General features: G+C 41.3%; 1 pseudogene; it reads left to right on the forward strand.

The window, feature by feature from the left end:
* Window positions 1-4,774: 4,774 nt before the first annotated feature.
* Window positions 4,775-5,425, forward strand: LOC102756755 (annotated as a pseudogene).
* The last annotated feature ends 20,987 nt before the right edge of the window (window positions 5,426-26,412 follow it).

A 26,412-nucleotide genomic window follows, 5' to 3' on the forward strand; every position in this document is an offset into this window, starting at 1 on the left:
TAAATATTGGAGTGACCCAGAGTGAGCCTGAGGCAGGTGATGGTGTGATCATGTTCCAAGTCACTTCCAGACTCTACAAGTGCAGGTCAGTGTTCCTCAAACCATTTTGTAGAAATCACCTTTACTGCTAAGTGAGTGCATGCCCTGGGGCTGGGGGAGGCTGCAAAATGCATTCTTACCTTTTATGTTAGAAATCCATGTCTTTCTAATTTTCTCTCAAGCAAATTTGTCTTTGCTTTCATGTAAAAATAATATTGCCACTCCTAAATCTCTGAGAAAATTAAATCCCTAAGGAAATGTGCCTTGATTAAATTGTGACTTTGCCTACCCCTTGGCACCTTCCCCATACACTTCAGGATAAATGTGCCTCAATTTGCTACTCGTGGGGAGGTGTCTTTCCATTAGCACAAATGATTGTGTGGGTCCACGATGAGGTATTGCAGCATCTCATTATAAATATATAACCTGTGAGTCCCAGAGAAGCTAAAGGAACGTCTGTCTCTAACTTACTGTGGGAAAGAATGTGCTGAACCAGGGACCGGCCCTTTGGGCTCAGCCACCTTCCTAAGGGCCCAGCCACCTTCCTCATATTCAGGAAATCTGGAGGAACAATGCATTTGGGTACAAAGTTAGAACAGCCAGAATTCTAAAATGGCCTTAAAGGAATTACAAGAATTGTAGGCATCTTAAGGAAAAAGCATCTCTTAATGCCATAACATTTAGGAGAAGGGCCTGCCATTTCCTAAACAGAATCACTTAAAACGAATCAGGTAAGTCTTCTATGGCTCAGCTGGGGAAGAAAGATAAGGAGTTTGCATAAGACAACTTCATAAAAGCCACATTAGCCAAATTTGTGTTTAAATAAAACACAGTACTTACAGATCAGATTGGCCATCTGTACATGATTGCTTCTTAGCCTAAAAAAGATGCAGATTTTGACTGGTCTGTAGCCCTTAGATAGACATAGCTATTGCATAAACATGGCCATTGTAAAATAACATCTAAATTCAAACAAGCACTATATCAAAGGATAAATGCTCTGTTTGCCTTTTAAAATAAAATATTAGAGTGATTCTTATGTGAAACGTCAAGCAATATCCATGATATGCAAACCTAAAAGAAAATATTCAAGTTTCCTGCCACAGTAGTGATGACCAGATACTTACCTCTAAGGGGAGCTACAGGCTTTTCCTTGCCGGGGTTCTTGTTCCAGCATTAAGAAGGGTTCAGGAAATCTGGAGAAGGCTGTGCGTAGATTAAATAGGAGTCCAGGGACGAAAGATAATTTTGAAAGGCATTTGGGGGTCAGAGGAGCTTAGTTTAATTTAAAGGAAACTAAGATCTAAGACCTAAGTTCTAAGGTCTAAGGTCTCCTCGTCCCAGGACCCCATGGTTTTTATTAACACAAATTGTCCTGAGGCGAGGCAGAGATATACATTTCAAAGGGTCAGGGTTTCCTACAGAGTCCATTGTCTGAATAGGGGAATTAGCCTACGGCTGTTCAGGTGTTTAGCCAGTAGGAGGCAATAACATGTAGATTAAGATGCCCTGAGCAGCCAAGCAATCATCCCTGTTCAGGTTTGGGGAAATGCCTTCAGCCATTCCCAGATGCAGCCCTGCTGTCATGCTGGAATTGGTCTCCGTCATTCCTCTATTCCATCTCATGCCTGACTTCACTGACGGTCCTTGTGCCTCTCCACATAGGAAAAGGTATCTTGCTCCACACTCTTCACACACACACACACACACACACACACCAAAGAAACAGTGAAAATGTGGGCAGGCCTCCAGAGAAAAAGAGGCTCTGGGCAAACCATGGGACCAACAGCCCTATCCAGGGCACCAGGTGGCTATTCTTCTCTTTGGAGATAAAGCAGAATTATTATCAAACACAGTGCTTTTCTAGAGAGTCCCCTTGGCAAGTCCCTCAAACCAGCAGCATTAGCAGCAGGTAATGATGGACAGGTCCTGTCCTGGCCATGACTAGCTCCTCCTCCAACACATGACTATTGATGAGGGCATTCAACTCCAGTATTTGTGATTACAGACATATATTGTTGTTGTTTTTACATATTTACACTAGCATTTCCCAAAGTGTATGTCAAAGAACACCAGTTTTATACTAAGTTAACAAACGTTATGTAAATGAAGGGTTCTCTAAGAAAAAGCTTAGGAAACACTGTTCAACTAAGTTCAAAAGTGTTCTTTACTACAGGTCCTCAGGTATCTCCTCTCAGATTCCCCCTCAGGTGGGAGTCGCTGCTCCAGTGGTAACATAATAGAAGTGAGATGTATCCCAATGAAATATTAGAGCGTAAAAATTATTAAGAATCAGAAGTAGCCCTAGCCGGTTTGGCTCAATGGATAGAGCATTGGCCTGTGGACTGAAGGGTCCCAGATTCGATTCCAGTCAAAGGCATGTGCCTTGGTTGCGGGCACATCCCCAGTGGGGTATGGGCAGGAGGCAGCTGAACAATGTTTCTCTCTTATCAATGTTTCTAACTCTCTGCCTTTCCCTTCCTCTCTGTAAAATATCAATAAAATATATATTTTTAAAAAAGAATCAGAAGTATATGACTGTGGTTTCCCAAGTAAGGTTATATACTCCCGGAAAATATGTTTTAAGATAATAGAATTTCTGTTTATATTTTATCTCAAAAATGAGAAATTAGACTTTCTTAATATTTAATATACAGAATGAGAATAGTACATGCATACAATTCAAAAAAGAATACGCGCACACATTGTAGATAGACATTTTCAAAATATTTTGCTGATAGGAGGCACAATTTAAAAGTTGGGAGACCGTTGGCATAGAGAAAATTATGCCTCGGAAAGCATATGTCAGGGTAATTAGAAGATAACTTAGACAGATGTGAGCCTGCAGCCCAATAATGGTCTCCCATTGTCAAATAAATGCCAAGATGAACTAAACATTTCTGAAACGGTTCCACACTATGATAAGGACAAATCTTCACATTCTGCTAAAACTGTCACTTGAGTAGCAAATAACAAACATTTGGACTAGGATAGCAGCTAAGGAAGAAAGAAACAAAACTAAAAAAATAAAAAAGAAAAAGAAAAAGCTTTTTAATACTATTAGGATCAAGATGTGGGTTCTCTCCTCAAAAATATCAGCTACATCTGAATTTAGATAGTATTTTTCAGTCAAAACAAATATTTATCAAGAGTAGTCTAAACGCATTCACTTTTTACATTTAAAAGATAGTATGAATATGTTGTTTTTGAGTATTTGAACATTATGGACCACATGGCCAAGCTTGGAACTTTCGTAATAATCCTTGTCTTAGTTTTGCCTATTTTGGTATCAAGCATGTGGTCTCCAGAGTCTTAAATGCTGCCGAGCAGTCATTGCCACATCAGGTGATTCAATAGCTCATCCTGCAACTAAGAAAACATGCGGGACTGACTCTAGTTCAACACAACCTTCTCTGCATGCCCGTCTGATCAGCAGGCTCCGGACAAGGGCACAGCCCCAGGCTGAGCATGTCCGGAGATCATGGCCTCCCCTTCAGTTTACGCTGAAGAAGAACCAGGAGAGAATGACTGAGAATTGAAACAGGACCCTCAGCTCGCAAAATTGTGCCATGACTCACACAAAAAAAATAAACCGAAGGAAATTGTGGCCTGCAAGACGAACAACCTAAGTTCATCAGGATCATATCTTCTAAGCTAAAGCCACAGAATCACCTAGTTTATAATCAGACCAATCCCCACACCAAGACTTCCCTGTGGCTAACTCTAGTTCCCCAAACCCTAGAAGCATCCCTCCCTGACTTGCCTTTTGGTGTGCATGTTTCCCTACTAAAAAAAACAAAACTATTAAAAAAATTTTTTTACTATAGATATGTTTTTGATGGTCTTTGGTCAGTGAGTCTTAACAAAGGTCACAAAGTTACCTGGCCACATGCTAAATCTTAATAAACAGGGTTTGTGGATAAGGATTATTTTTTAAGCAAATGAAAAGGACAAAAAAATCAAAAGAAAGAAAATGGGGCTGCTTCTTGGATGGACAATATCCAATTCTTAGGCCCTGGGGTCTCCTGACCTATGCTGCTTTCAGTGACCAGAGCGATATTAAGGTTCTTTGTAAAATGATTTGATGCCTATATAGGCTATGCCCAGCCCCAGGATCTTTCAATATTATAAGCAATTAGCAGGTGCTATGCAAATATCTGCAAAAATAGCAATAGCAGTACATAGTTGTATATGTACAGTTACTTACATGTTTACTTTTATGGCATTGCCTTATTTGAGATCATTAATGACCCCAGAGTTACTCTTCTTTTAGAGACAAAGTCTGAAAGGATCTAGGTAACTAAATCAGTGTCAAACCACCTAAAAAGTGGAACCAGAACACAATCCCAGTTACTAACCACCATGATAAGTCCTTTCCATTTTTTTCACAGACTTTATAAAACAAGAACCCAGGTCACTTTGTGTATAGTGCTATAAAAAAAAAAAAATTAGGAGGTAAGTCATTGTTCTGTGTACAAAAAACTAGAACTGCATTGAAGTTGCCTTTTAAAAAATGCTGTGGAGTTCTTTGGCCTGTGACGCAGCAACAGTGCCCATTCAGGGTCTTAAGCTAAGTTCGGCAGCTGCTGGAGCTACTGTCCCCACCTCCACATTTGATCATTTGCAATGTTAAGCTTTGATAATTTAAACATAATGTTACAGCATCAATAACCAATGACAGCAGTGCTATGATTATGGAGGAAGAAGAGGACCTTTAGCACACAGTAATCTGGCTATGACTACTGCAGCAAGCCCGCCTGTCCCTCCAGTCATGATGCAGCCAACAACAGCCCCACACCAGGCAGATTATCCACCAACTCAGACATTTACTCCAATGACTCATCAGCCAATCTATGGAAACAACTTTGAGGATGAGCCGTCTTTACTAAAAGAACTAGAATTAGGTATGGATTTTCACCACATCTGGCAAAAGACACTAACAGTGTCACATCATTAAAAGTGGCAGATGGCAGCATCAAGAATGAGACTGCTCTGGCAGGACCCATGGATTTTTCCTGGCCTTTGGAGCTACATGGTTACTGGCTGGCAAAATCCAGTTTGGCTTTGTGTATGGGGTCGGTGCAACTGGGCGGCTAGGAATGTTTCCTTTATTGAACTTCATGAGTATGACAGGTGTTTCATTTGGTGTGTGGCAAGTGTCCTTGGATACTATTTTCCTCCCATGATCCTACTTTCCAGCTTTGCAGTGGTCTTTTCTCTGCAATGAATGGTAAGAACCATCCTCACTCCTGGAATTATTGGATGGTGTCATTTTCCTGCTTCCAAAATTTTTATTTCTGCATTAGCCACAGAAGGACAGCAACTTCTAGTAGCATATCCTTGTGCTTTGTTTTACAAAGTCATTGCCCTAATTTCTGTTTTTTGAACTGGATTTATCTGGGATATGGATATCATTGGGCCAAATACACAAAAAGGACTTTGAACTCTTAAATCAGAGCAGCAAACTGCTCCAGTGCAACTCTCACGCAGGTCTAACGCTTGACTATTGGAGCAATGGAAGTAAACATGGGTCTTTTGTTCTTTTTTATGGAATTTCCTAATACTGTATTAGATTTACCTGCAATGTGATTAGCTTTAAGTGTTTGTGCTTTTACAAAATAAGAAGTGCTATTTCTTCCCTGTTTCTGCAGCCTTTGATAACCAACATTTTCTTTAAATTAATTGTGATATTTTTGATAGATCTTTTTATCAACTGTGGGAAACTAACCACAGAGCTGATCATCTTTCTTAAAAACAACCAATCATAGTAAAGAAGGCACAAGACTTACTGCAGAAATATTTTTCCAAGCAATCAGGAAAGAAAGTTGCCTGTATTCTTAAGTCAGATGCACTTCAAGCAGAAAAGTGATCCCAATGTAAAGTTTACAAGTTTGCACTTCAAATATTTAACATTCCTTTAATTTTTTTTTTTTTTGCTAAAATTCAGTGATACAGAACTTCAGTTTCCCTTATTGTACATGTGAAATGTGAACACCTGTTTAGAGATCAGCATTAACTGAACTATAGTAACCCAGACTGGACATACCGATGCTCATAGTTGCATCTCCATGTTTCCCAAGAAAAGAAAATCACTAACCTTCTCTGAAAAATTATTTAAAACGTCACCATTCAGTATTGCAGTTACCAGGGTAAAGTGCATTTGATGCTTATTAAATTCTTCCCAATTAATTTTTAAAAATGTTATGAGCAGAAATCAAACCTTTTAATCATCATTTTCATAGGCCATTGCCTTTATGCAGTCAGAAGTGGTTTTAATTAGGCTCTAACCAAAACAACAACAAAAAAAACTTTCATTAGCATTAACAAACTCTCTCAGTAATAAGCCAAGAGGTCAAATACAATCCAGTGTTTTACAAAAGCCCCACCCCACTACCACTTTATCAAAATAATCACCTTTAATATGGTTGGAGGTATCTGAAATGTGTGCAAGGGCTCAGGTAGAAGCAATGGCTCATGGAGAAATTTGGAGCATTTTGTTATCCTGGACTATTAAGCACATTCATAGCTCATAAAATTTAATGGTCTGTCTGCAATGATTTATTTTTAAGTCAGCCAGAGGCTTTTAGGAGACCAATATATGACCAAATGGCATCAACTACTCTGTAAAGCTTAATGTTAGCATTTAAAGTCTTACCACAAACGTGCGAATTAACTACCTTCCCCAGCATGATCTGAAAGTCTCCCCTTAAATAAATGAAAATGCTTCCTGACCTCCCAGGGGTTTCCCTGAACTGAAACGATATGTTCTTTCCAAGGGTACGAGGTCAAAAATGCTATGAAGGAAGTCAGAATCGTTAACAGTATTCGCACAAAGGGCTCAACCAAATGAAGGGCAGGTGTAAGATGGGAACCCTGAACATCAGGGCAATCATTTTTACTGATGGGAGGATAGATTTTTTTTAAAAAAAGGAATATTAATAGGAACTAGGTCTTTCCTACAGAGGCTAAGTGTGAGGGTCTAAATCTGATGACTGCTAACCAAGAAAGTGCCTGTTTAGTCCTGTCATCACAGGCTTTAGTGCTGCCATGTAAGCTGCTAGCTAAGGGGAAATGGCCATTTAAACTGCCAGCTCTCTGTCAATCAATAAATCATCTCATGCACACATACACATTCTTTCCTCCAATGAGCAGCTCACCTGTCAGGGGACTCACTGGAATTTCTCTGACGATGCTCATTGGATCAGTACATGACGAAATTGATGACTCTTAATTTTATGTCTGCATCCTTTCACACACCCACACACTTTAGAAAATGGACTAATGAGAAAGAAAATGATCAAAAGGGCAAAAACACACACACACACAAGAAAAATAAAGCTCTCAGTTAACCACAAACTGAGAGAAATTCCTTTGTAAAATTTGATACAGCATTTAAAGCAGGACTAGGCATAGAGTAGTTGCTTGGAAATAGGATTAATAAATGTAGGAAAAGATAATATAAGCATAGAGAATAAATAAAATAATAAATCAATCTCTGCTTCTCGCAAAGACCTACATCTGCTTTATTGGGAAACATTTCCTCTGAAGTCAATAACTGCTGAGGTTGATTAAAACAATTCTAATTAAAAACTGCTACTTAATTTAAATGTCTTTGACAGATAACTGCTCATTCATATCTCTTGATGTCTTGTGTCCATGTCTCATTTTTCACCCTAACCCTGTTTCTCTCTCGTCTCTTAATTTTAGTAGTTTTATTGCCCTTCTGATTACAAAAGTAATACATGCTCAGTGCAGGAAAAAAACAGAATATATGGAAGATTATAAAGAGAAAATAAAGGCTAATGCTAATCTCACAACCCAGAATTAACCAGGAACACATAACATATACCATTTAATAGCTTTTTGTTTTGTTATGTTTTTGTCTTGGTCTTCAAAAACATTTTTGACCTAATATGAGGAAATGAGTCTATGGCTCCCAACTGATTACTGTGGTCAGAACACTTCAGCACAGGTCTGAGAATGCTTTGTACTTTAGTTTATAGCTATGGCCTATTAACCCACCATGGTATCTATACAGGAATTATGGTAACATAATTAGTCCAGAACTGGAACTAGCAATGGGATTGTGGTTAAATTACAAACCTCCATACAATGGACTTATAGACAGCCATTTAAAAGACTAACTATTTTAATATCTTTCTCAGTAGCTGATAAAAGTTTAATCTTTTGATAAGTTAGGCTTAGAAAGAGGTTAAAGTTACTGTAAGTGATTTTCACCTTTAAAGAAATGCTTTCTTCATGCACCCATGACAAAACAAGTTACAGGATAGTATGTATTTCTAGAAAGAGTTCTTGGTAAGAATTTTTACTTTTTCATCTTTAGACCCCTCATTGTATATTACTTTAAATTTTTAAAAACCATTGATAAAAATAAGGAAAATTTTAATTAGCAAAGGGTAAGTCAAGAACTGTAAAGAATCTGACATTTTACACTACAAACTAACAAGTCACCATGGCACAGTTTCATGAATACTGACAGAAGAAAGAAGACTCCTGGGTCAGAGATAAAGGAGTACTAATCACAGAAATGGAAATAGAGTGTCAGCATTTTCTTATACCCATTCCCCAACTCCCACAGGGCACTGCAAAGTGGGCTAGATGATACCTGCACACACCATGGGTTGTATTACAAGAGAGTAACCCTGACCTTTGAGAAGCTGAATCTTTTATCCCAGGCAGTAAGCAGGGCTGTTATTTGCTCTGGGGGAAGACATCTCTATCTTCCCAGGCTGTCACGCGACCCTGCTTAAAAACAGCCTGGAGCAAAGACAATCAGTGCCTCTGCTTTCAGTACATGCAGAAATACAAGGGACTTGTGGACAACTGGTTCCCAGCAAAAGATAGTTCACTCTTCTTAGTGACTACAAATTGAATTGTATCAGTGTTCTATGATACCTTTAACTGTCTTAAGAGAACTTTTATTTGTTTCTAAAGCCACCATTACCATTCTTGGACTTGCCCTATTATTTATTTGAAAGATTTTTTTTAATAGATTTCTATTGATTTCAGAGAGGGAGTGGGAGGGAGAGATAGAAACATCAATGATGAGAGAGAGACTCATTGGTTGGCTACCTCCTGCATGCTCCCCACTGGGGATTGAGCCTGCAACCCAGGCATGTGCCAGTGACCAGAATCGAATCCAGGACCTCTCAGTGTGCAGGCCGATGCTCCATTCACTGAGCCAGACTGGTTAGGGCCTGAAATATTTTCTTATGTGTACATTACATTACCCTCAAGGAAGCCTTGTTACACCCTGCTTGTATCATAAATGTTTGGCTTCCCCTCTCTTTCGCTATAAATGGTATATTATCAATCTGTTCGATCTCTTCAGATCTAACAGGTATAGGGACATCTTACTTTGTTTTCATTTTTATTTGTTGGTTACTGATAAAATTAAATATTTACGTTTATATTTATTAACTATGTATCTTTCTTAACTATTGACATCCATCAATCCATCATTTTTTAATGGAGCATTCATCTCTGCCTTACTGATTGGTAAGAAGTTTTAATGTCCATATTAAGACTATTAGTTCCTTGTCTGTTATAGGCCACCTCTTTTCATGGTACATTCCATTAATATAAAGAACTTTTATACAACAGAATAAATGTAGTTCCATACCCACCCAAAGACATTTACCCTAGTTTTAAGGACAACCTTTTAGCCTCCAGATTACTCTCTCTCTCTCTCTCTCTCTCTCTCGATGGGGAAGTGGGGGGGGGGGGCAGTGTAATTCCACAGCTGTAGGATGACTATAAACTGTTTATTTCTTCATTTGGGCAACTGTGCCTTAATATATCATCAAAGGTCTGTGTCAAATAGCTGAAAAATAGTCTGGTTGCAAATGTGAATTTTCACATAAGTCCTTCTTTCTTTTCCTTGTCAAATTATACAGGATTAAACTTGAAACTAATTATAAAAGCAAAACATTGAGAAACAAGATTAAAAAGGCTCTATTGGAAGAGTTTAATCTTAGACTGTTGTAAAAATGTCTCATCTCTCTCAATGTTATAATGAAAATCATTATCCACTAACATCCTAATCTCCCAGGCCAAGTCATACAAAAGGTTAAATCAGCATATTAAACATTCATGTTTTTGCTGTAAATATTATAAAACTTAAAGAAGTTACATAATGTGTTAATCTTGCCAGTTGTCTGTCAGAAGGGTAATTTTAATTACCCTTCAAAATTTTGTTTCATACATATATATATATATTTATAAATCATAGCCAAAAAGAGAAATATAATAGGGAAAATATATTCAAATTTAAAGTACTTCTTAAAAAGTGATTGCAAGATTAAAATGAAGTTTTTCAACTTTGCCTCTAAGTATCTCTTCCCCAAAGAAAGAAAGAAAAAAGAAAGCTGTTAGGCAGCTGCATTCAAACAATTTATGAGAGCAAATTTGACAGGTTTTTCTGTGAAATGAAAGGGAATGTGTGAAATCAAAACTCAGTTATGAATGTCAGATCTCAGATTTCTCAAAAAAACCTTCCCAGTGATTCCTGGTAGCTGATGTGCATTGGGTAGTGGATATTTAAATATAATTTTTCAAAATAATTTCAAGGTCAGAATAAAAACTAAAATAACGTAAGAGCCAGGTTCCTCCAGACTGGCATTCTTTGGGGAGATCAGAGTTGAACTAAAATCCCTACGGTGGGTGGAGAAGCCATCAGCCTTGGATGCCCCAAGCTCATGAGGTGCAAAGAGCACCTTTGCAGTATAGTTAGCGATGCCAGGGGATCCAAATCTACACTGTGCCCACAGAACCTAACTGCTGGTGGCACCAGAAACCAAAAGGTATTTCTACAACGAGATGTTGTCAACATTCTCTCCTCTCAAGGTCATACAGAAAAGACTCCAAGTGGCCAATATTTGCATGGTTTTTCTTCTTGACACTGTGCAATTATTTGGGGCCGGTTGATAACTACATATTGTGTATATGTGTACATATACATATACACAGGGTGGGACAAAAGTAGGTTTATGGTTGTTTGTATGGGAAATAATACAATAATCTATATAATAAAAGCCTAAGTGACGACCAGAACGACTTAAGTGATGACAGTGGAACAACCAGAACGATCGATCACTATGATGCACACTGACCACCGGGGGGCAGACGCTCAACATAGGAGCTGCCCCCTGGTGGTCAGTGCACTCCCACAGGGGGAGCACCACTCAGCCAGAAGCCAGGCTCACGGCTGGCAAGCGCAGCAGCAGCGGCAGGAGCCTCTCCTACCTCCATTGCAGTGCTAAGGAGCAGCAAGCCGAGGGGTAAGAAGCAGAGAGCCAGTGGGTGGTAAGGAGCAACGGGTCCTGGACTGCGAGAGGGCACAGGCCAGGCTGAGGGATTCTCACCACCACCCCCAGTGCACAAATTTCATGCACCAGGCCTCTAGTGAATAAATAATAATACAGGATTAAACTCTGTGAGAAAGGACCATTAGCAATGCTTCCAGGGCTCTCTAAAATAGTGGGTGAAAAAGTGACTAGTCTCTTCCTCTTTAGAAGAAGCTTTCTGTCTTCGTGCTTGGGCTGCCCTAACAAAACACCACAGACTGGATTGCTTTCAAACAACAGACATTTCTTGCTCACAGTTCCAGAGGCTGCAAGTCTGAGGTCAGGGTTCTAGCATGACAGGCAGGGGCTGTCCTCTGGTTGTGGACTTCTTGCTTCCTCACATGGCAGAAGGGCTAGGGAGCTTTCTAGAGCCTCCTTAAAGGGCACTAATCCCGCTCATGGGGGTTCCACCCACAGGACTTGAGCACTTCCCCAAGGGCCCACCTCCTGATGCCATCACCTTTGGAGGTTAGGATTTTAACATATGAATTTGGGGAGAGGGGCCACAAACATTAATACCACAGCACTTTCTGACACAGAGAGTCACTTGTTGGAATGACTGTCTGGGGCAGAATGGCATGCATGGTAAAACAGAGGATAAGAAGGTACTGATGGCTCTTCTCAGAGCCCAGACCACGGAAGCCCAGCCGAATGAAGTACCCAGATTGCTGGTACCCCCTCTCCACTGCCACCATGTGCATGTGAGAGAGAAGAAATGTCAGGATGGAAGAAATAGGGAAGAATGAAGAGCCCTGGGAAGAAAATGCCTCCAAAGATACCAGAAATGATGCCCTGCTGTGGCAACCCCAGCCTCTCCTGACCAGTGTCCAGAAATCCCAGCTTCCAACTCAGGCCAGCACCCACCCACAGCAGGCGCCCTGGGTCGCATCTGCCCAGTAGAAAGACAAACATGTGTTCCTAGCACCTCTTTCTTTCGTTTGCAAAACTGGGTTTCTAGTAGCAGGAGCGCCCGGGTCACTGCCAATGTATAACGTCACATTTGCACTATTGTTCTGTATTGTTCAAAAAGTATTTCTTTGAACTCACACCTCTACCAAAAATGAGATGAGGATTGTAGCCAGAAAAGCCTGGTGCTTTAAATCACTGACATTAGTTATTTAACTTTACACTCGTGACTTTACACTCGTGACGCATTAACTAACTGGCTCCTCGTTCAGGAGCAGTTTGTGGGCCATGGCCTAAGGAAACTTCTAACATGAAACTCTTTGAATTATGAAACAAATTTCCAGTTGTTCAGGGTGTTTTGAGCTTAGACAATTTAATCAGTTCAAAATAGTACAAATCACAAGCTTGGGATCCCTATTTTTAACAATGGCAAACAAAGAGCCTGCCAAGATCACTGGTACAGAGTTAGAATTAACCTAAAAGCATTACATATAAAGTTCCAAAACACATCTGAAGCCAACCCATACGAGGCAGATTTCAGTAACATACTTGGCAAAATGTTCAACACACACACATACACAGTTATCTTGGCAAAATGTGTGTGCATTATGTTCTCCTAGAGGCCTGGTGCATAAATTTGTGCACATTGAAAGGAACTCGGCCTGGCTGGTGATCAGGGCTGATTGGGGCCTTCTCGCCCAGTCCCAATCGGGGCTTATCAGGGCGGCCAGCCTCGGGGAGGGACCACAGGAGGTTGGCCAGCCAGGAGGAGGGACTGACTGCAGGAGGTTGGCCGGCCACAGGAGGTTGGCCGTGGGAGTGCACTGACCACCAGGGGACAGCTCGTGCATTGAGCGTCTGGTCAGTGTGCGGCATAGTGACCGGTTGACCAGCCGTTTGGTCGTTCAGTTGCTTAGGCTTTTATATATGTAGATAGTCACCATGCTGTATGGCTAAAGAAACTTCAAGGAGGCTCATTGCTAGGGAGAGGAAGCCAGGCATTGCTATGTGATGTCATTACCCAGCACCCACAGTGACCATTTCTGGGCTGGGCTGAGCTATGGGCCACATTTTGTGCCATGGGGTCTCGGCAGCGTTGACTTCAATTTGGTGGGCTTTCACTCTGGGGTAGTGGCGGGGCCTGTGTCCCACTTGGAAGAAGCCGAGTGCTGCTTTGTGGGCACCAGGTCCATGATGCTGTTTCTCTGTAAATGGCCAGTGCGCGTCACAGAAGCTCCTGCGTTGAGCATCTGCCCCCTCGTGGTCAGTGCGCATCATAGCAACTGGTCGGATGGTCGGACACTTAGCATATTAGCCTTTTATATATATAGTTACCCATTGCACTGAAGCACGCTGAGCCCACCCAACATGGCAGCGCCCCTGAAAATAGAGCAGTCACTCTGTGGTTGTTTCGCTGGGCAGAGGGAAGTAGAAATGAGACAACCGAAAACTCTTAAGAACATTTGCTTCATGCTTCCAACATTGTAACAATAAAAGAAGTCATTATAAAAAGAGAAAGAAAAAAGAATCAGGTCGCCCACAAAAAATAAATAATTACAAATAATCAATAATCCTCTCATAGGATCCAAGTCACAAAGCAAGAAATGTGTATCATAAATATTTGGCGTGTTCCATTGACTAGTTATCCTCACAAAAACGTAACAGATACTTGCACTAGGAAAAGAAAAACCAACACTAGCCCAAAATTCTTTGTCTTTCTAATATCATTTCACATTTACGGTGGCTTGTTTCTGAAGATTCAGACACTATGCAAACGATTATGAGCTCCCTCATCCGAGGCCATCCAGGGAAGAGGGCTTGAGAAAACAAAATCTGTGCAAGGTGACCGGCAAGCCAATGGTGCGTATAGACTGAAACTCTTAAATCTGAGTTTCTATCCTCCTGCTTCAACTTTCCCACTTAGGGAAAATATGTCCTATTTCCATATTTTTTCCAAATACATTCCCCCAAGAATTTTAAACACGAAATAAAAAGCCTCTTGTCCCCAACTAGAAATCCAAGGACACACAAATATACCAGAATAATAGAGGGATGGAGGCCTAATTGTTGTGCCTACAGCCTCCACCACAATGCCTGGCATATAATAGATATTCAGTAAATGTTTTTAAAAAATAACTAATCCAATCAAATATCCACAAACCAAGCTATTCCTCTCTTATACAAATATATAATCAAATTGACCCAAATCCTTAAATCACACACTTGTTTCAGATGAGAAGATTTAAGGTTTCCTTCTCTTAAAAATATTGAAAGCTTCCCCACACACACACACACACACACACCTAAAATTGGTGTCAAAACAGATTAGCATCCTACATAAGCTCACAATTCTTAAGTAACGCTACAGAATGTGGGCCCTGCACTCTAAGAAACACTGACATAGTATTTCACATCAACATCTCTCAAAGACTCTGAGAAGAAAATTGTCACTGAAATCAGTCCCACAAAATCACCTAGTACTTAAAGTGTGAACAGAAAAGTCAGAGATTTGATCCCCAAGTTGGTTTAGATACTAGAAATTACCTTTTTAAATAAATAATTCAAATATTACCAGAAGGTATTCAGAAGAGGAGAAAGGGCAGAATGAAGGGAACGAAAAGAAACTGAATCTTACATAAACTTAAAGAGCATTTCCACCCAGGCCAAGGAGATTGGAGAACTCATTCCCCAGTAAACTAACATCTGATCTTTGATTCTGTTTACAGAATTACATATACATGTTTTATGCCCTGTTCCTCACCTCTGGAAGCATAGAGTCAGGTAAAACTGCCCACTGAGGTTCCCTTTGCCTGTCTTCTCCACACCCCACACCAGTTGCTCCCACCACTGCCCATGTGACAAGGGCTCAGGTCCCCTTGGATTTCTGGCACATTCTGCCCGTCAGTCTCTGCCTAAGGAAAACCAGGAGTCCAGGATTCCTGAGCAGACTACTGTTCCCTCCACTTTGAGAAGTAGAGGGGCGTCCTGTTCAGAAACCACATCCCCCTGCATTCTATGGAGCAACAGCCCTCCCCATTCTCTCAGTGCAGACGTGTGCAAACAAGGGCTAATGGCCAAGTGGCAAGCACCAGGGCCTGCTGAGGACTTCAGATTGCAGGAGTGGGACCCAGCCTGTGAACTGAAGGCCTTTCTAAAAAAAAATTTGTTGTTAATAAATTTATTGAGATACAACTGACAATCAATTGCACATATTTAAAGTGTACAACTTGATAAATTTGAACCATTTTACATTTCTACCACTAGCATATGAGAGTTCCAGTTCCTCCACATCCATACCAATACATGCTATGTTTTTGCTACTGAACAGGTATGTATAGGCATTTGGCTGTAGTTTAAATTTGCATTTCTGTAATGACTAATAATGTTGAGCATTTTTCATTTGCTTATTTGCCTTCCACATACCTTCTTGGATGAAGTTCAAATCTTTCAGCCATTTTTGAAAATTCGGTTGGTTGTTTGCTTACCGTTGAGTTTTGGGAGTTCTTTATATGTTCTGGATGCAAGCTCTTTGTAAGACATATGCTCTGTGACTATTCATTTCCAGTCTGGGGGGGCGGGGGAGGTTGTCTTTTTTTATTCTCTTAATAGACATTAAATACGCTGATCAAAAGCAGCATCTGGAAGTCACCCACTTCCTGGAGATTTACCTGCTGCATAATCACTGGTGGCATAATCACCAGAATGGAAGCTAGACCTTCAGCTCAACCTCTGAAACCTAAAAGTCCATTCACAATGGGCCACTCTGTGGCTGTGGATTTCTGGGCTCCTGCTATCCAGCTGTGCTTCTTATCATCCTATGTAACTATCTTCCTTATTCACATTCTTTACACACAAGTGAGAGATAAAAGAGAAGTCACAGAGGCCTATACCCAACTACAAAGAGCAGAGGCATCATTCAGCTCCCTGGAAAAGGTGCTGGCTCTAAGTAGAAGGCCATTTTGGGAAGTACAAAACTGATGGCTTAACTGATGGCATAAACTAACATTTTTTTACATAATATGTCAGACCATAAAAGGAGGAGAAAAGAAATATGTCTCCAGAGTCAAGTCCAAAGACCACAGGATGTTGACAGAGAGGTATCCCCTCAGCCTGCCATTTTCATTCAACCAATGGAATTATTTTCATAACCACTAACAGATAAAACCCTAAAAGGACAGACATCATCTCTAGAAGACCCAAAGTAAATTATATGTTTCTTAAGACTGATTCCATTCCATTAGTACAGCATATGCTGAGTGAACCTATACATCAGAAAGATGGATAAATGAGTGAACTGAAGGACAAACAAATGAACAGAGAACACACATGTTCAAGTCAGAGCAAGCCTAGAGCAATACTGGTCAGGGGTGGGGCCAAAGGGAAGGCAAAAGAGACACCATAGGGGAAAGAAATCTGGGAATAAAATCTACCTCAGAACTTTGTACAAAAAATATGCTTTTAAGAATCACTGAAGCACATTTTGGTGTCTTTCCTTCAAAATGAGTACATTCCAACAGTCTCTTTGCTTAATGATCAAAGTTTAAGTAGCCCTGACTTGGCCTTGAAAGATGACCTTGCTTTGGTCTTCCCATTTAAAACTGTGAGGCCTTTTTTTCCTCAACCCACAGCTGGCAAATTGCAGTGTTTCAGTATTTGAACCAGACATGAACAACTTTATACAGAATGAAATTTCAACTAAGCAAGTTCTCTGAACTCAAAGATTTCTTGCAAATTAGGCATATCCTACAAACCCACTCTTGATAAAGTTAAGTCTTCAACAGCCAAGCCTGCGCATTTGAGGGCTTTGATAATGCTGAATGCTGAATTTGTGATTTTAAACATGAGTTCTGGTTATTTTAAGTCATTCCTGTCTTTTTGATGGCACTGTAAGGGACGAACCTCAGAGAGAGTTTTTATTCTCTCATAGGAGTTTCTAGCAAAAAATTACTCATTTTTATTTGTAGAAAATTTCCATTACCTAATAAATGTATCCACCACCCCCAAAACAATCAATTAATCAGAATATTCTTCAATACATACAGAGTGGAAGCCAACTACCCAACTTAAGTCCTCATTAATCAAAAAATTACTTAGGTTTTCCAATATCCTGAGAAGTTAACCTATAATTCATCTGTTGATGGATGTGCAGCCATAAACCATTCAACAAACTCGTGCATCTCTGCTATCGGGTGAGGGGTTCATCAATTTCCAGTGAGGTGCAGCAAATGGGAAAGGCCATTATAACTGGGTGTCTCCCAGGCACTGGGGACCTATTTGAATGATTTGACAGATTCCCCCAAAAGCCAGGTTCTTAAAATATGTATTCTGCTAGTCTGAGATGCTATATTAGAACCATTCTTTGGGATTAAGTAAAGGCTTTGGAAGCAAACACAATTGGAATCTACACAGTTGGGGAAAACTTTTTCTGCAATCTTCACTCGGAGGCATCTCCTTAAAATGGCACGCATACCTACCTCATGCCATACCTTCACTCACTTCTCCCAGTGGGAGGGTTTGGAAGAAGGGACCAATCTCATCTCCCATCCTTCTCTACCTGCATTTCAGCAATAAACCTTCTGAAAGATAGAAACAGACCAGCATGGACTCTAGTTACATTTAGGTAAATTTTTATTGGAGTATAATATATATACAGAGACATACATGACAATTACATAGCTCAATAAATTTATATTGAGTAAACACACTCATGAAACCACCAGCCAGATCAAGAAATTAAGCATTACCAACACCCCTAAAGAATCCTTTGTGTCCTCTCCCAGTCACCTCCCAAAAGTGACTACATATCAGAGATTAGTTTGCCTGGTCTTGAAATTTATATAACTGGCAGCCTGCAGTATTGCACTCCCTTTATATCTGCGTTAAGTCTGTGAGAGGATACACATTGTTATGTGTGGTTTTAATGTGCTCACTCCCTGCTGTGCAACATTCCACTGTGTGAATATATCACAGCTCATCCATCAGACTGTCGAGGGATATTTGTGACATACCAAGGTTGGGGCTATCACAAATAATACTGCTATGAATGTATTTGTTCAAGGTTTGGGGCACATATACACTAATTTCTATTGGCTATATTCCTACCTAATTGCATTTTGACTACTGCTAAAGATGAATCAATGGAGTTCCCTGCCAGGAGACTGTCTAGGTCAGCAGTTCTCAACCTGTGGGTCGTGACCCCTTTGGCCGTCAAACGACCCTTTCACAGGGGTCGCCTAAGACTATCCTGCATATCAGATATTTACATTATGATTCATAACAGTAGCAACATTACAGTTATGAAGTAGCAACGAAAATAATTTTATGGTTGGGTCACAACATGAGGAACTGTATTTAAAGGGCCAGATCCTATCTATTGAATGATACAATGCAGCATCTTCTGTTCCTATTGATTAGTTCCAACATGGAATGAGGAAGCATTACTGCTCAGAGAACTTGATCATAACTGTGCTCAGCTGGAAAAGAAATGATATGGCCAGCCCAGTGGGCTCATTTAGCCAAGATGGGATTTTGTGAAAGAGAACAGCACCTATTATGAATAGAAATGAGCTATGTGATGAGGCTAGATTTGATGGAAGGGACCAGACTTTTCTGAGGGATACCTAGAGCATGAAATGAAAGCTTGGCCCCCACCTGCGGTCTGTCCAGCTGAACAAAGAGCCTGGGACAAATGTGAAAGGCCAGAGGCCTACACAAGACAGAAACACCAGCCACGCTGCTTTGTCTGGGTTGTGTTGTTTTATTGCCTTTTTTGTTTCCGCAAGCCAGTGGGGGAAGGGAAAACTACCTCAATGTACAACTCTTGGGACACAGCCACTCTTGGCCAGAGCTGCCTGCCTGTTGGTCGGGGAGGGACCTGGGGAGCTTCAGCGCCCAGCAAACTAGTTTGAAGACAGACCATCACAGCAGAAGCCTCTGGTCAATGGCAGGTTACAGCGACACTAGAAATGGTTGTCCTGGACTGCCTTGTACAACCACATGCATGAAAGAAAGGGTCAGCAATAGTTTTCAAGGATTCCCTGGATAGCCTTGCCTTATCTGTAGATAAGTGAGCCACTTTATGTTCCATAAAACTCAGTTTCCTCCCCTGTAAAATGTAGATTACATATTAATATACCTACTTTGAAGAGTCATTGCATTAGAGAAAAAGTAGATTAAATTCTGTAAATTAAAAAAAATATATATAAGGGGGTGGGGGAGAGAACAGTATTCATTATTACTAAATCTACATAAGCTATAGTCTTCCTTCATAAGAACTAATTCCCTGGAATAAGGATCCATCATAATGATGGATGTGCTTTTTTCCCAGTAGGGATCATAACCCGTAGGTCTACTAGGTGTGGGGGAGATCTTGGCACTCACAGGTAGAGCTATCTCCTTGAGAAGAATCACCTTCCTCGCTGCCCTTTTTCTTGAATGAAAATGCCCTCCTCACTTTCTAGATGGGCTGTAAAATAAGACTTCGTACAGGGATGGGAATGTGGCTAGTGGCTTCCACACTGGACAGTGGAGTTCTAGACACTTCCCACTGTCATCAGGCCTTTCCACTCTTTCTTCCCAAATGTGGGTCCTCCTCAGATTAGGCAAAGCCTTGAACCACCTACATTGTGGCATGTCAAGCCGCGAAGGTGGCTTTGTAATTAGGGTTGATGTTAAGCTTTGGAGGAGGACAAGGCTGTTCAGTCAATCTGAAGAGTGCTGAAGAAGGTTCTTATGAAGGAAAAACCCTTAGACAGGCATATGCTCCATTGCCTCATCATCATTAACTTTTTTTGGATTATATCCCTGAAGGAAGCTGCTAAAATGCAAATACATAATGCATGAGATGATATAGTAAGACCTTACCAGTGAAGAAAACCTTTGTTCCACTAAATTATCTTCTTGGCAGAGAATAGGGTCAGAAGGGAATGAGATGTAAGACAGGTATAGCTTGTTGGAAACACCTATCAAGAGTATGGAGAACTTGTCACACAAAAAGGTAGTGCAGTGGGAGTGGCTGAGCAGCTAGACAAGTGCTGAGGGTTGCGGGTGAGGGTAGTTGGGAAACCAAATGCCAAAAGAGAAAAGATAGAAGATTCTGGGGACAATTTGCAAACCACTTTGAAAATATCTTCATATGATTTCATATATTTTTGCTTTATTCTCTCCACTAAGTAGTTTAGGAATCTCCAAATCCTACTCTCCTTTATTCTCTCATCCCCAGCCCTTAACATAGGGCACTGCTCTCTTTCAAGCATGCCAATTCACAGAGCCATGAGGTGAGGTCACTCCCAGAGAATTTAAAACACATCCTCTGTGTCAGGTGAGACCATACCTCAGAGAACAAAGTGGTTTTAAGTCCCTTCAAATTGTATGTAGTTCCACCAGAGTTTCAGATTTGAAGGAAAAAGCATCTATCTTTCTCAGAAATTTTGTTGTTGTTTTTTAAATGTTACTTCTTTTATGAATAAAGAATGATTATGGGCCTTTGCTGGGCGGCTCAGTTGGTTGGAGCACCATCCTGCACACCACAAGGTTGTGGGTTCAATTCTGGATCAGGACACATACCTAGGTTTTGGGTTCATTCCCTGTTGGGACATGTATGGGAGGCAACCAATCAATGTTTCATTCTCTCTTTCTTTCTTTCTCTCTCTCTCTCTCTCTCTCTCTCTCTCTCTCTCTCTCTCTCTCCATATCCTCAGGTAAAAATTAAGAAAAAAAAATAATTATGACTTTGGGAGAGTATCTTTGGAGTTAAAAGTTTCTGTATCAAGCTTTATGGTAATTCTAGCCCAATAATGCCAAGGTACTGATGTAACTAACTCACTTTTATATTTCTTTGTATAAAACCTAAGCAAATGGTCTAGGGAGGAGAAGAAGAAGCAGAATCTCAAGGGGTTGGGACAATGCTTCCGAGAAAGGCTGTTTTTCACTTAGTTCTATTCATTCTTCTTTTTTGTTTGTTTTTAATTTAATATATTTTCATTGATTTCTGAGAGGAAGGGAGCGGGAGAGAGAGACAGAAACATCATCAGTGAGAGAGAATCACCGGTCAGCTGCCTCCTGCACGCCCCCTACTGGGGATCGAGCCCACAACCCGGGCCTGTACCCTTGACCAGAATCGGACCCAGGCCCTACTGTCTGCAGGCCGACGTCAGCTCTACCCGCTGAGCAACTGGCCAGGGCCACACATACTTCTTTTACTTAGGTGGGTGGAGGATAGTTAACAGGCAAGAATACACATGATAACAATAACAATGAAGGAATTTATGGTCTCTGTCCTGGCACCCAGGCTCATTTGCTTGTGTGTGTGTGGCGGGGGCGGGGGGGGGGGATTACACGTTCCTCTGACATTTCATAGGTATGTTGTCTTTGATGCAAAAGGACCATAGGTTCAGTTAAGGTAAACACTGACCTTGTCAGGGAAGATTCCGGCCTAGGACGCGACTACCCACCACAACTGCTCTTAATTACAGTTTCCCTTCAGACCATCCTTGTGGTCGCTTTAGGCCTTTCAGTTTGCCAGGCCGCCATGCTGGCCTTCCCTGAGCTTGTCAAGTTAGCATGTGGCCCCTTTCGTCCACAGTTGTGTGAGAATAAACAAGTCATCTTTTCTGTCAAAGAAGGGAGTTTAAGCTCTAACCGGTTGTATGTATGTATCAGAGCAATAACCCTGAGTTTAAGACTTAAAATAGGCTTTGCGTCGATGTGTATAAAGGATACAGAATACATAGAAGATTAGGGGAAATGAAGTTTCATCCGACATTACAGCAAAAACTCACATTCAGCTTTTTTAAAAAACTGAAGTCATTTAAAACTCCCTTCCCTTAATCAAGAATTAAACCCAAGAAACATGCACCACTGAAGCCAAAGCAGGAGAAAACAGCCAGAAAACAGTACCTACAGAATTCAGGCAAATGTTCCAAGTGGCTCCCTCACAGCTGAATATGGGCCAATCAGGGAGTCAGGAGGGTTCTTTTTTAGGAAAAATTTTAGAACATGATGAACTCCTCTGAAACCACCCAGCAAATCTCCCTAGAAATCAAGGGATAACCAAAGAACAACAAAGCTTTCTCAGGCCTCTCCCATTGCACTGGCACTGGGCTAGAAATGCAGGATTGAGCCTTTATGTGGTCACATCAACCTTAAGTAAAAGCTGCATCTCTTCCCACATCCTCTCCAGCATTTGTCTGTTGATTGATGGAGGGTTGAGAAAAGGGTGGAGGGGATCAATGGGTGTGGGGAGAGGACATCTGTAATACTTTCAACAATAGAGAGAGATTTTTTTTTTAAAGGCTGCATCTCAAGCCCCTCCCATCGGCCCATTCGGTGTTTGGTTCCTGCTCCTTTTCACTGTGTAGATTTATCACATGCAGGTTTCCAAGACACAGAAGCTTAAGGTTCCTCTTGCCCTCCTCAACTTGCACCTAGATTTGGTGTGACGAAACACTTTCATATACAAAAGGGTGGAAAAATAAAAATCAATGTATGCCAGTCAATAGAGCTGTAGAAAGAATTCCCGTTGCTCAGCTTTGTTTGACTACAAAGAGAAATTCACTTGTGGTCCAAAAATGTACTAAATAGAAAAACTAATAATGGAGATGCTAAGCTCTGATGGAATCAAAGTCATTGCCGACTGATCTTATCTCAAAGCAGAGGAAGCCAAGTATCTCGGGGTAATTCTGGGTCTTTGATTCCATCTTGAAAAGTGCCAGAGAAGGGGCAGCCAGACAGCTGGCCCAGCCCAGGAGGATGCTCATGGCTGGAAGACATCTGGAACTCAGCTCTCCTGGCTCTCGTCCCCGCCATCTATCTTATTCCTATTCTGGGCTCGGGGGGGCGGGGGGGGGGCATTTGGAGATGAAGAAGCATCTTGGAAGGGGTTCCCCATGTTCTGACTTGAGGGGCACAGCTAACAGATGGCCCAACCAGAAACACCTTCCCTTGACTCTGACTACCAGATGGAAACCCCCTATTGGATCCCCTAATTGAGACGAGTCCTAGAAGACCTCTTTTTGAAAGCAGACTGTGGTTTGTGTTACATGCTATTTGCCGATACTGACAATCAGTATGGCCACATATATCAATCAGATTATCTAGTCTCTCTACCTATGAGCATTTGTTAAGAGAAGGATAAAGGTTGACTTGGGTAGGAGAATAAGGAATTCCTACCCATAAAATCCTCAAGCAAACAGAGCTCACCTCAGAGCCTACCTGCATTCCTCTGTTGGGAATGACAATCCAGAATTAAGCCAGCTTTGAGCTTACCAGACAGCCACTGCCTCTGACAACCTCCCCCAGGCATTTGGCTGCACGGGGAGAAAAGGAAACTGACAAATCATTGTGTTAATTATGTTCATTATGGCAAGTTCTTTTCCACATTCAGAGGGAAGCATTGTTTACAAAAGTTAAAATCTGTGCTATCTCTAAAGGCTCTCCATGGTAAGAACCACTTCACTTAGGAGAAACCAAGGAATTCTGTTCCCATTCTTGAGTAAGACATTTTCTAGAGCCAAAAAGATATTCCTAGCTCTCATCGCGAACAGACTAGGTTCTCACAATTTGTGTCATTATCTAGCCCACTAATGACTCTCTCTAAACTGGGGTGGCATTGTCCATCTCTCAAAGTTTGGCATCTTCCAAGAGTGGTACAAGGCACTTTGACACACTGGAAGCACTTGAAGCCCTCACACTACTACTCTCTGCTCCTTATTTCTTCATGAGTTTGATCCTCCTTCTTCCCAATTCCCTAAGTCTTTTCTTTATTTTTCTTTCTAAGAGTTTTCTAAAATACTTCTCTAGTTAGAAGATGGGTAATTAGGACATGTGAATGTCTCCTATAAACAAAATGCTCATAATCTTTCCTGATTCCAGCTACACATCTGCCACCACATCTGGACTCCATAAAGCCTGAAACACTGACATCACAGACACTCCCACAACCGTGTGTCTGCTCTCACTTCCTCTTGATGACGTAAGTGCTCCATTTCAGACCTCAAGGCAGGCATTCCCCATCCCTGTTCTCCTTGATTTCAAAACACTGCCCAATAGAAATACAATGTGAGCCACATCTAAGTTTAAATTTTCTATAGTGTGCTCGCTTCGGCAGCACAAATACTAAAATTGGAATGATACAGAGAAGATTAGCATGGCCCCTGGGCAAGGATGACATGCAAATTTGTGAAACTGTCCATATTTTTAAAATAATAATAAATAAATTTTCTAATAGTCACATTAAAAAGATAAAAAGAAATGGATGAGGTTAATTTTAATAATATATGTTATTTAACCCAATATATCCAAACATCAACATGTAAACAAGAAAAATAAAATTACTAATGAGCTACTGAAAGGGCAAGGGCTATGCCCTCCGTCTTACCCTGGATCCACCATGTTGGAGCAGTCACCATGTGCTCAGGAAAGTACCTTCTTCCCGGAAGCCGGGATTTCTTTAAACTAACCAATGACAATCAAGGAACATGCGCGCCATAGAGATGACCACATCCTGTGTAACAAGACCCGACTTGCGCCTGGCCAATCGGCAGGTCCACAGTCAGCTCCCCTCCCCTCACTCCACCCCCCTATTAAAGGCCCTGATTTTCTCACGGGTGGCACTCCGCCTCCCATCGCTGGGCCAACCGGAGGGCGGGGTCGAGTTAGCTAGCTCAATAAAGGACCTTCTGCTTTTGCATCGGACTGGCTCCCTGGTGTGGTTTTCTTGGGGATCTTGAAATCTGGGCATAACACTACTTTCCTTTTTTTTTCCATTAACTTTTCAGAATCCACTACATATTCTATGTTTACAGTACATCTCAATTTAGATGCTTATATTTTCATTGGAAGTACCTGGTCTATGTCTAAGTTTCATCCAATTTACAACAGAAAAGTAGATTCACATACCCAAGCTGTTCCAAACAGACTTAAATGTTTTCCAATAAATCATTTTTTAAATTAAAATTTAAAAACCAGTTCTACCTGTATCCATCCTCATGAGAGGCTGTCCTCCTTCTACTCCCTATAACTTCAGAGTCAAAGGTGGTGTTGCTTTTCTCTTGTTCATGAATGATACTCCAATGTACTTACCAAATGCCCTGTTCACTGAAACTCACAGCATCTTCTCCCCTTCACCATCGCCTCCTGACCTCCTAGTCATTCCGCCACATCTGTCAGCCCCTGGCATCTGGTCCCTCTCCTCCTCGTCATTCCAGTTTCTGGATAATCTCAGTGCTGTGCGACATCCCAGCCCACACCCGGCCTCAGAGTTTGCTGACCCCTGGAGGTCAGTGACCTTCGATTCCTTTCCTTTCCAGCGACCCACATCCACAGCTACCTTCTAGATTTTGTCATAACCCTAAACTACTCCACGTCTCAAATCAAATGCTCACCTCATTCCACATCCCTGCTCCCCTAGCTTCCTGTCCTTTCATTCCTCTGACCATATAGAAAAACTCAGACCCTGGAGACCTCCCTGTCCTCCAGTCCACCGTCCAGACTCCTGTGCTCATGGCACAACTAGAGGATGAGGAGTAGAGTCTCAGGCTGCACCTAATCACTGCACTTACCAGCCATGAGGCCTTGGGCCTCTCTTTCCCCCTATCTAACATAAGGCTAACAATCCTGTTGAGTAGGTTCGGTGAGAATCAAAAATAAAGCACTTAGTACCGTGTCGTCATTATATAAATTTGTGAAATAAGCTTTTCTACCAGCCAGGGTAAAACAATACTCTCCCCAGCACACTCCACTCTCCTGTTTCTTTGTCCTTCCGCCCCACCCAGCAGGCAAAGCCATACCCAGATCAAGACTTCTGTCTGCCTTCTTATTATCTATACCAGCATTTTCAACTGGTGTGCCACGAGAGTTTTTAAACATGCGAGGCCCTGACCTCTTTTCAGGAGAAAATAAAAATATGACAACAGCCAACAACAATAGGCATCCAGGGTGAATGAATCAAAAGTATCTCCTTTTTTGTCAGATCAGCAAAAAATCTGTTTTTTGGTGTGCCTCAGAATTTTAGTAATTAGTTTGTGTCCCATGAGATGAAAAGGTTGGAAAATTGCTGATCTATACCCAGACAACTAAGATCTACTCGAGAAATCTGACAGAG

The sequence above is a fragment of the Myotis davidii genome, unplaced genomic scaffold, assembly GCF_000327345.1.
Source record: "Myotis davidii unplaced genomic scaffold, ASM32734v1 scaffold135, whole genome shotgun sequence".
In the NCBI taxonomy this organism is placed as follows: Eukaryota; Metazoa; Chordata; class Mammalia; order Chiroptera; family Vespertilionidae; genus Myotis; species Myotis davidii.